The 11,342-nt window shown below is 41.0% G+C and overlaps 1 long non-coding RNA gene and 1 pseudogene across 2 annotated transcripts; one reads left to right on the top strand and one right to left on the bottom strand.

Annotated features, from left to right (window-relative positions):
• Positions 1 to 475: 475 nt before the first annotated feature.
• Positions 476 to 6,313, bottom strand: LOC123990613. Of its 2 annotated transcripts, XR_006830684.1 has the most exons (5): positions 6,245 to 6,313; positions 5,514 to 5,674; positions 5,369 to 5,428; positions 2,024 to 2,159; positions 476 to 1,898 (listed from the first exon to the last, which is right to left on the bottom strand). It is a non-coding gene; the product is annotated as an uncharacterized LOC123990613 (long non-coding RNA). The 2 variants fall into 2 exon arrangements; XR_006830683.1 differs by having other exon boundaries at positions 476 to 2,159.
• A 527-nt stretch (positions 6,314 to 6,840) lies between these two features.
• The window catches only part of LOC123991507, a 31,174-nt pseudogene continuing 26,672 nt past the window's right edge, over positions 6,841 to 11,342 (top strand).

The raw sequence follows: 11,342 nt of genomic DNA, 5'->3' as shown, positions 1-11,342 counted from the left end.
GCAACTAATCAGACTGAAGATGAGTACCGTAGTAGTTTGGCACAGAGAAGGAATTCTATGCATGACAGAAATGCCACAGCTGTGGCATCAACGTTTGCATGACATGCTCTTTCAACTTGATTATGTGGGCTAAATGTGTAGGAAAACATCAGGGGCAGCTGTCACAAGCTTTTAAGATAGTTCAGGTCTGTTCTCATTTTATACTTGTTATATGGCTAGCCGGGCCCAGTTTAAGATAGTTCAGGTCTGTTCTCATTTTATACTTGTTATATGGCTAGCCGGGCCCAGTTTAAGATAGTTCAGGTCTGTTCTCATTTTATACTTGTTATATGGCTAGCCGGGCCCAGTTTAAGATAGTTCAGGTCTGTTCTCATTTTATACTTGTTATATGGCTAGCCGGGCCCAGTTTAAGATAGTTCAGGTCTGTTCTCATTTTATACTTGTTATATGGCTAGTTCTCATTTTATACCGGGCCCAGTTTAAGATAGTTCAGGTCTGTTCTCATTTTATACTTGTTATATGGCTAGCCGGGCCCAGTTTAAGATAGTTCAGGTCTGTTCTCATTTTATACTTGTTATATGGCTAGCCGGGCCCAGTTTAAGATAGTTCAGGTCTGTTCTCATTTTATACTTGTTATATGGCTAGCCGGGCCCAGTTTAAGATAGTTCAGGTCTGTTCTCATTTTATACTTGTTATATGGCTAGCCGGGCCCAGTTTAAGATAGTTCAGGTCTGTTCTCATTTTATACTTGTTATATGGCTAGCCGGGCCCAGTTTAAGATAGTTCAGGTCTGTTCTCATTTTATACTTGTTATATGGCTAGCCGGGCCCAGTTTAAGATAGTTCAGGTCTGTTCTCATTTTATACTTGTTATATGGCTAGCCGGGCCCAGTTTAAGATAGTTCAGGTCTGTTCTCATTTTATACTTGTTATATGGCTAGCCGGGCCCAGTTTAAGATAGTTCAGGTCTGTTCTCATTTTATACTTGTTATATGGCTAGCCGGGCCCAGTTTAAGATAGTTCAGGTTTGTTCTCATTTTTATACTAGTCTTTTATGGGAATAGCTGACGGTAAACACAGGTGTTACATTGGATGATGGTTCAATCTGTGTAAGAGAAACCAGGCACCTCACATTCAGCTGCACAACTTTCACTGTCTTCAGAATTGCAAACACATTTAGCTTTTTACTCTTTCGCAGAACAAATAGTGTGAAATGCATTTTGATTGACAAAGAAATACGATCATATACAGATTTAAGACAATCCATCTCGTGGCCTTCATGACAAAGCACAGTGAGTAGATTCAAGATCTGTTCAAGCACTACACAAATGAGAAAGCAGTCGCTGCCGAGGACTACTGTACTAGCCTTAGTGCCCGTCTTATGTAAACTATGTGATACTCGTCATAGCAACAATTTGGCTTGACAACGAACACAAACAGATTGGTGTTTAGGCTAACTGTACAGTACAAGACTGTCCAGGGCTCCTGTGGTTTTACATAGTAAACCTCTGATCAGAAATTAAGATTATCCAAGGGAGTTTAAATGAACCGTGATGCCTCAGTCCAACAGTCATTTGTTTCATAATTCCTCCTTCAGGCAAGGGGTGCTCTCTTCATAGGCTTCAGATGAGCATCAGTGAAGAGTGGCTGGACCACGCATTGTGGACGCCAAGTTCATTTCCTTCTCAGCACAGTGACCAACTGACTGCCCATCCCACAGTAATGGTTAAGTCCCGCAGTGACTTATTAATGCTGCTCTCAGCCAGGGTGAGAATATAGTCTCGACCTTCAGTCCTCTTTAGACTTGAAGATGGTGTCCCATTCCTCTTGAGTTGGCTGATCCTTCGTTTTTTTTTTATAGCCGGGAAAACAGACTGCATCATCTGCCTGATCTGTTAGCTGCAAAGATGGACAAATATGTTCTACATTTGCTGAGTGTTGGGTAATAGTGATGATGCTGGTCTGTTTTCTGACGGCATGATAAGGGCTAGACAATGAGATGGGTTGAGTTCATTAATACGTACACTATGGACCCCATGGCTTTCCAGACTGCGATGCTGAGCAGGTCCACTCCACACCAGGCGTAGAGCGAGCCCCAGCCCAGGGCCCGGAGAGCCAGGAACGCCCCTGTCTCCGGTACTGCAGTGGTGGCCATCGTTCCTTTGAACACACACACTTGAGGTGACATTGAGGTACACGAGTTGCTCATGGTCCCCAATTTATAGGCTAAACTCACTCCCTAGCAAAATCAGTTTTCACCTTGTGCAGTGGTGCTATAGCCAGTGCTGTCCACCGTTCCCTGGATAACATGCTGGATGTGACATTGACGTACTTCACACGTGGGCCCAAACTGAGTCAACCCAGTGAGCAGAACATTTAGAGGTGGAATCTGTGGATCGATTCCAGTTTGCAGGGTGTCTAACAAACTCTAAACCTGCCCTGGCGGGGCTTTACGCTGACCTTTAAAAAAAAAAATTACAAGGAGAATGTGTGTGACTAAGTTGAAACATGTAGGTACACACAATGAAAAATATTTGAGGTAATAAAGCTGGTTCTCCCAAATTACAATTCCAGGTCGTACAGCAAAATATTTGGGCGCATATGCGAGTAAAATGGTTGCACTGTAGAGCCCTGCCTGCCCTGTAGAGCCCTGCTGCCCTGCCTGCCCTGTAGAGCCCTGCTGCCCTGTAGAGCCCTGCTGCCCTGTAGAGCCCTGCCTGCCCTATAGAGCCCTGCCTGCCCTGTAGAGCCCTGCCTGCCCTGGAGGAGCTGCATTTCAAGGTAGCGTCTAAAAGGGGGCCCCATTTCCTATATAGTGCCTTACTTTTGACCAGGGTTCTGGTGCACTGTAAGGAAAAGTGTGCCATTATGGACGCAGCCTAAGACTGAACAAGCTGTCTAGAAAACTCAATGTATTTATTGTCCATGTGTTTAAGTGGCCTGCTCATTTGATTAGCTAAAATTAGAGTTTGGCGAGACTCAGCAGCTCTTCCTGGAAGGGTAAAAATCTGCGAGGAAGCGATGTGGTTTGGTGTAGGCTAGTCAGTGTGCATCAACATAAAAAAGAATGCCAACTGCCTATTATAATGCTGTCAACTCTTATGTATGATTCTTTACGGGTTTCTCTCTTTTCAGTCAGCTTTCTTAGAAGAAATGTGAGCATACTAAACATTATTTCTGGTTAACCGATGAGTTGCCACAAAGAAACAGCCATAAGTCATAACAGTTCTACTGCAAGCTTCATGTGTGAGCTGCCAGATTCATATGCGAGATACCGGAGACAGCCCTGGTTCCATTATAAACTAGCCTTGGTATCAGCTCTTTACAGTGCCTCATAAGCATTTCGCTACACTTGCATTAACATCTGCTAACCATGTGTATGTGACAAATACAATTTGATTTGATAAGTCAGTAACTGCCTAGTAATCTCGTCTGGTCATGGGCTGTCTACAGGCCATATCCTCTGTGAGTGAAGCTTCTCAGCCACTGTGACCTCACAACCACGTTCCTCTCATAACACGCTAAATCTAATTTGACCACTTTACAAGGCATATTTGGCTGAGATGGAAGTTTACAAAGATGGCCCTCATCTTAAAATAGAATGAAAAAACAAAGGCACCACTGTGCTGCTCTGCCAAGAATATCTTCAAAAGTGATATAAGCTCAGGATCTGTGACTGTCCCGAATGGCACCTTATCCCATAAATAATGTGCTCCTTTTGACCAGAGCCCTATGGGACGTGGTCAGAAGTAGAAGTGCTGGATTTTGCCCTGCGAACCCCAAAAAGGGAGTGGTTCAAAGGTTACGACCCAGTGCATGCACACGTGAACACACACAATCGCTGCACAAACATAACCATCATTACAGCCATAAACAGTAGGGGGTGCAACTTTGGTTTTAGAAGTGGGGGGGGGGGGGCATAACCTGGCAAGAGTTTTTGGGCAACAAAAGCTCATTTCCTGCATTTAAAAATAAATATGAATATGACCCTTTTGTGGTCACTTAAGAATCTAAACACTTCTTCTACATGAATGTGACTCTAAAATGACAATACATTATTTACCATTAATTTCTATTGGGCACAAAATAACCTGAAACCCAACCAAAACCAACAGCAAATGCATCCAATAAATGTGTAGAGTCACAAGCTTGATGTAGTCATTTTGTGCTATGAATATGATAAATACTTAACCTTTTACTAATTTACACATAAAATGAATTTGTCCCAATACTTTTGCACCCTTAAAATGGGACTATGTACAAAAAGTGCTGTAATTTCTAAATGGTTCACCCGATATGGATGAATACCCTCAAATGAAAGCTGACAGTCTGCACTTTAACCTCATAGTCATTGTTTGATTTCAAAGCCAAAATAAGAAAAAATGCTTCACTGTCCCAATAATTTCAGAGGGCACTGTAATTCATATCATCGGCCTAACAGTATTGTAGAGCTCTTTTAACTTTCACATAATATAGCTGGATTGCCCCTGTCCTGTCCCTAGGGTCCACCGCCCTGCAGCGCCCCAACCCAACACACCCCACTCAGCTTTAGGATCTTAGTGAAACATTCATTATTGGTTGCAGGTGTTAGGCCAAGTCCATAGTGACAACCAAGGGCCAGGCAGGCCACCATGGCCAGGACTGAGCAGCCCAGCAGCTAGGGATCGCCTAAATAGGCATCTCCATTGAGGTGGGCATGTTTTCAATACAGACTCCTTTTGTTGTACAGTATTCCATATATGACCTTATGAAAGTTGCACAGTATACTTTTAATCTTCTGCCATAGTGATATTGTGGGAGAACCAACCTTCCAGTTAATGGCAATGGATTTCTTAGTTGCTATAAATTCTACATTACACAGTTTTCTGTTAAGTCTACAGTATCAACATTTCCAAGCAAACAAAAACATGGAGAAATGTAGACATGCTGAGATAAAATAATACTCTTTGCCAGAATTCAGTCAACCTTCACAAGACCACAACATATGCAAATGTGTTCCATTTTGTGTTTTACACCTCCAGCAGAGGAATTACATTTCTGACTGCGTGATATTCAGTTTCACTGGCATATAGTACGTTCTGTGGAAGGTCTTAAACTGCAGAAATGTATGTCTGCGGTTATATGAACGTGACTGGGCATTCAAACACATGTATCCATTCATCATCATCAGGTGTCTCCCAGGGCTTACATTTTTGTTATGCATGTTGTGTGTCATCAGGAAAAGCCTCTATCAACCCTTGATAGTTTTGAAAATCTACTTTATAGAGGTTTGTCAGACTGCCTTAAAATAGTTTCAATCTTTGAAGCTTCTATCTTGTCCAGTGTTTGTTGCAAAGAGAGAATAAAGTGTTGCAGCTGCAAAAGTTCACCTCAGTGCCGTCACGCATTAGTCTTCCCTGGTTGGCTGAGACCCCTGTCACCATCTGATCCTGCTCAGATGAGACATGACAAATAATTACCTTGGTGTACATTTATACATTATATTATCCAAGAATAGAATCAAAGGTACAATACCTGAAATGACCATTATTCCCAGACTGTAGCCTAGCCATCAACTCAAGATGTGACTTTGTATCCCCTCACTCGTTATAATATACTACAAAATTCACCAGAGCTCTGTAGACTGTACTTCCATGGCTGTCTGACCCTGCTGGGACACCTGCCACCATCTGATCCTGCTAAGACATGATGAGCGTAGTGTTGTGTACGGACTGTGCATGACAATGAAGGCGGTAGAGCAGTTTAAACCATGCATGAAAATCTATGCACTCATTACTGTAAATTGCTATGGATAAGAGCATCTACTGAAAAGGAATGAACAGACCATTTCAGTTGTCGCATAGAAATAAAGTTGCATTTGCAAAGAAACTGGAAAACATATCAAGCAAGATTTTTTATATTCCATAAGTATTATCAAATGAAATGTTTTATACAGACTCAAGTTACAAATGCTGATAAACACCCAAATACATGTTTTTATTTTAAATCACAAAAGTAGTGCATTGGAATTTTAATGGTCTTGTATTAGCGGACCGAGATACTTCTGCAGCGCGAGCAATTTGTTTTTATTCATAATATAAAATTGCCATACATCCAGGGAGGCTATGCAAAAAATGCAATACATTTTAGACAACGTTAGTAGTCAGATTATGTGGACCAGTATAATATCACTCCGTCATCGGTCAGGGCTAACAGGCATCTGAAGTTGCCTAGATGTAATGCTAGCCTACATCAATCATTGCTACCTTGCAAACGTTGAGCCAAATCCTGCAATCATCCCGGCAGAGGCGACAGTCGTCAGGAAAGCTGCACCTGAAAAGGGATAATGGGACGTTGTTTATGGGTCACAATAATTTGGCGTATAAGTAAACAATTAGCTAGCTATAGTAGCTACTACATTTATAATACAAAAACGGCTATTATTATATTCACAAACATTACAGCGATCGATAAATAAATAAGCAGACGCTTGCCTTTCATTAGCTGTAGTTTGTTATCGTTTTCTGTCACAATTGCAGTGACATTCAAAGTCGTGTTTCTTTTCAAAGTGGTAATTTTATTTGTCCGACACTTAAATAATTACGGTGGAAACATGCTCAGCTAAGAACCTTTAATTCGCTCTAAACTACTCTATCTACATACACATTTTTGGAGCCACGAAAATCAATTGTAGCATACTTATTAATTACTATGCATTTGAACATTAGGATGTATATTTCAATTTGAGACTAGTATACTCCATCTGAAATACAAATACCGATACTACAATTCCCATGGCACTACTAACGTGTGCGCGCATGTGTTTGTTGTTGGGGCTGCTGTACATTGTAGGCAGCCGCAACACAGGCAACGGGTGGCGAGCTGTTGTTGCAGTGATACAAATGTCTCTGCTTTCAAAACCATGAAGGCATGAACATAAGATTACGCGTCTCCACAACAACACTATAAAATCATTATTTTACCGAATCGAGAGAACTGTGAGAATGTGAGGTGTATCAAGTATAGGCTATTGCTACCAACCAACGAAGACTGCGGACACGACGTTATTGTACTGGCGGCTTGCAACGAGAGCCGTGCACCTCTAGAAATCCATTCCGCGCTATTCTGCAGTAAAATGCCCGTCTTTTATTTTGCGTATATCCTCGTTGGAGAATTGCATTTTTATACACTGAGTGGCTAAACGATTGGCTGTATCTTCTCTGCACTTAAATGTGAAAAGCATGATTCTCTTTTAAGGACACTCGAAGGACGTCTTTATGACTGGGTTTCTTCTCGCGTCCTTCACATTTTTTGATTGCATTGTGTTTACATAAGTCTGGCCAGTAACGCCTCGCTAGTGGCTACAGTTACAGTTTTCAAAAACACAATGGAAGTGTTATTCAAACAATTGAGGCTATGTTTATTTTCACACTGACAAAGTGGTATAGCTGATCAAATTCTGGAGGATGCACGTCCAGAAAATGAAACTTATTTTAAAAAGTATTTAAGAATTTTTGTTTTGTACTGCAATGTATTGTACAGAAATGGACATTTTCTGACAGCATTACATCATCACTGTGCCAAAGGATCAGGAACAAGCACGGAGCACGTCTTTAACCCCATTTATCAGCTGCCCCTGAATTCTTTGTATTGTTTTGCAAGGTCCACTATTTACAGATGCATCTCGGACTTGATGAGCCGGTGCGAGAATGTCAGTATAATCCGATCTGCACGCGCAACTCATCGTCTATGGAGACCTCGGGGCACAAAAAGAAGAGGACTCCACGCAGGAAGTGGCAGATCTTCCCTGGCCGAAATAGATTCTACTGTAATGGAAGGGTCATGATGGCGAGACAGACCGGGGTCTTCTACCTAACCCTGATCCTCATCATGGTCACCAGCGGGCTTTTCTTCGCATTCGAGTAAGTGCAAATTAGACTATAGTAGCTCATGCAATATCTCATCATTTACAGGTGTGAACAGTCGTTTTTAAAAGAGTGCCAAAGTTTCTAAGTGTGCCACACTTAAAGGAAATGTAACCCTAAAACTATCTTTTGGTATTTGTTTCATTAGTTCATTGGTGATATAGTCTCAAAGTTTTTCAAGTTTTCAAGATATATACCTTCAACATTTATTTTTTTAATAAAGCAGGTATAATGGCTATATTTCTCTATTTTGAAAGTTGTATATCTTGAAAACTAATGACACATATACCAAAATAAAATGTTAGATCCCCCCCCACACACACACACACTTTGCTTTTGCTATCCCTCTAATCCGTTTCCATCCCAAATGGCACCCTATTCCATATACAATGTGTATCTTTTGACCGGCGCCCTGATCAAAAGTAGTGCCCTATGTAGGGAATATGGTGTCATTTGATACACAGACCCCACTGATTTATGAATGTAGCTAATTGTCTACCTTTATATAGAAAGAGTTTGGGAGTATGCAATCTGGTTTCCACTCAGGTTATGGATGTGTCACTGCAACCTTAAAGGTCCTCAATGATGTCACCGTTGCCCTTGATTCTAAGCAATAATGTGCTCCTATTTTTATTGAATTGGTCAAAGCTTTTGATACGGTAGACCATTCCATTTTTGTGGGCCGGGTAAGGTGTATTGGTGTTGCTGAGTGGTCTTTGGCCTGGTTTGCTAACTACCTCTCTCAAAGAGTGCAGTGTATAAAGTCAGAAAATCTGCTATCTCAGCCACTGCCTGTCACCAAGGGAGTACCCCAAGGCTCAATCCTAGGCCCCATGCTCTTCTCAATTTACATCAACCACATAGCTCAGGCAGTAGGAAGCTCTCTCATCCATTTATATGCAGATGATACAGTCTTATACTCAGGATCTTGTGTTAAATGCTCTACAACAAAACTTTCTTAGTGTCCAACAAGCTTTCTCTACCCTTAACCTTGTTCTGAACACCTCCAAAACAAAGGTCATGTGGTTTGGTAGGAAGAATGCCCCTCCTCCCACAGGTGTTATTATTACCTCTGAGGGTTTAGAGCTTGAGGTAGTCACCTCATACAAGTACTTGGGAGTATGGCTAGATGGTGCACTGTCCTTCTCTCAGCACATAGCAAAGCTGCAGGCTAAATTTAAATCTAGACTTGGTTTCCTCTATCGTAATCGCACCTCTTTCAGCCCAGCTTCCAAACTAACCCTGATTCAGATGACCATCCTATCCATGCTAGATTTTGGAGACATAATTTATAGATCGGCAGGTAAGGGTGCTCTCGAGCAGCTAGATGTTCTTTACCGTTCGGCCGTCAGATTTGCCACCAATGCTCCTTATAGGACACATCACAGCACTCTATACTCCTCTGTAAACTGGTCATCTCTGTATACTTGTCGCAAGACCCACTGGTTGATGCTTGTTTATAAAACCCTCTTAGGCCTCACTCCCCCCTATCTGAGATATCTACTGCAGCCCTCATCCACCACATATAAAACCCATTCTGCCAGTCACATTCTGTTAAAGATCCCCAAAGCACACAGATCCCTGGGTCGCTCGTCTTTTCAGTTCGCTGCAGCTAGCGACTGGAACGAGCTGCAACAAACACTCAAACTGGACGGTTTTATCTCAATCTCTTCATTCAAAGACTCAATCATAGAAACTTACTGACAGTTGTTGCTGCTTTGTGTGATGTATTGTTGTCTCTACCTTGTTGACCTTTGTGCTGTTGACTGTGCCCAATCATTTTTGTACTATATTTTGTGCTGCTACCTTGTTGTGTTGCTACCTTGCTATGTTGTTGTCTTAGGTAGTGTTGTGTTGTCTCTCCTTTTGTGATGTGTGTTTTGTCCTATATTTCTATTGTATTTACTATTATGTTTTAATCCCAGGCCCCCGTCCCCGCAGGAGGCCTTTTGCCTTTTGGCAGGCCGTCATTGTAAATAAGAATTTGTTCTTAACTTACTCGTCTAGTTAAATAAAATAAATAAATAAAGAGAGAATGTTGTCTAGACTCTGGTCGTTCCATATAATTTCAGAAAACCATGACACCAACCATCTAAGATTGTTCGGAAATACTTTTTGTAGTAAAATTAGCATTCCTGCATCATAATTTTTTTTAAATATATTTTGATTTCTTAGGAATTAAGCTAATTGATTGTGCCCAAATTTTCAATTTTGTGATATTCAGTAAATATAGTACCTAACATACGATTTGGACCAAACTTTTTTTCTAACAACAAATAAGACATGAGGAATCCAAATAAATGGTTAAAAGCCACCCATGGACCCCCCACACCAATACCACCCCAACAACGAGTGTACAGTATCAGGATGTACGATGGAACATAAACCTAACAACTTCAATGACTAATTTCTCTGAACAGGGGAAAAAAACATCACCAAATTCTCTGAGAATACAATACATAGGATGAAGAAACAATACTCTGAGCCGCAGCTCCATAGTACTTGTCAGACATAGTGAACTGATACTTTATACTTGTTGTTGGTGTAGGATTGGCGTAGGTTGTGGGAGGTCCATGGGTGGCTTTTGGCTATTTCTTTGGATTCCTTATGTCCTAATTCATTCTTAGAAATAAAGTTTGATCCAAGTTGGATGTTAGGTACTATATTTATTGAATATTATATTAATCCTATAAATTAAAATGGCCAATTTGGGTTGAATCAATTAGTTTAATTTCTCAGATATCAAGTTATATTTCAACAAAATAATGTTGCAGGAATGCTAATTGTATCTGTTTCTAACAACAGAAACATTTGAGAACAATCTGAGATGGTGGGTGTCGAAATCCAATTTTGTTGTGCTTTTTGAGGTGGAACCCCCCCCCCCCCCCAACCATATGGTCACAGAGCTTAGTTTTCGCCAAGCAGATGAAATTTACTCCACTCAGTCAAGTGTCAAACTTTGGGTGAGCAGAGCTCCAAACATTGCAGAAACTTAATGGTTCTCAATCCTCATTGGTCAGGAAATATATTTTTGATAGTAATGACTAATGAGTTACTTGATTTTGGGGTCAGGTGAGTGCATTCCTTGGTGGGCTGATGTATTTAATTTGTTTTTTTCCAGGGCTCTGACATGCTGTTGAGAAATATGAACACAAGGAGGTCTTGTGATGGTTGTGCAGTCCGCAGGGTCGGGGGTACAAGACAAACCATCCTTTTAACTTAGTCTCAAGTCTCATAAATGTTTTCGTGGCTCTCTAAGCTTCTGCAGGTTTTCAAAGGGTCATTTTTAAAGGTTTATATAATTGCAATCTTTCAATTTAGCAATCAAGATGGGTTCAAATTCAGAAATCTTTTGGATTTGCTTAGTGTATCAGCCTAAACATTTCAATCTTAGTCATTAATCAGACAAGCCTGTAATTCAATGGCCTTGGCTATTCAT

This window comes from Oncorhynchus gorbuscha, linkage group LG12, assembly GCF_021184085.1.
Source record: "Oncorhynchus gorbuscha isolate QuinsamMale2020 ecotype Even-year linkage group LG12, OgorEven_v1.0, whole genome shotgun sequence".
NCBI classification, from domain to species: Eukaryota; Metazoa; Chordata; class Actinopteri; order Salmoniformes; family Salmonidae; genus Oncorhynchus; species Oncorhynchus gorbuscha.
The sequence above is the reverse complement of the archived record's forward strand: the minus strand, read 5'-3'. Positions and strand labels throughout refer to the sequence as shown.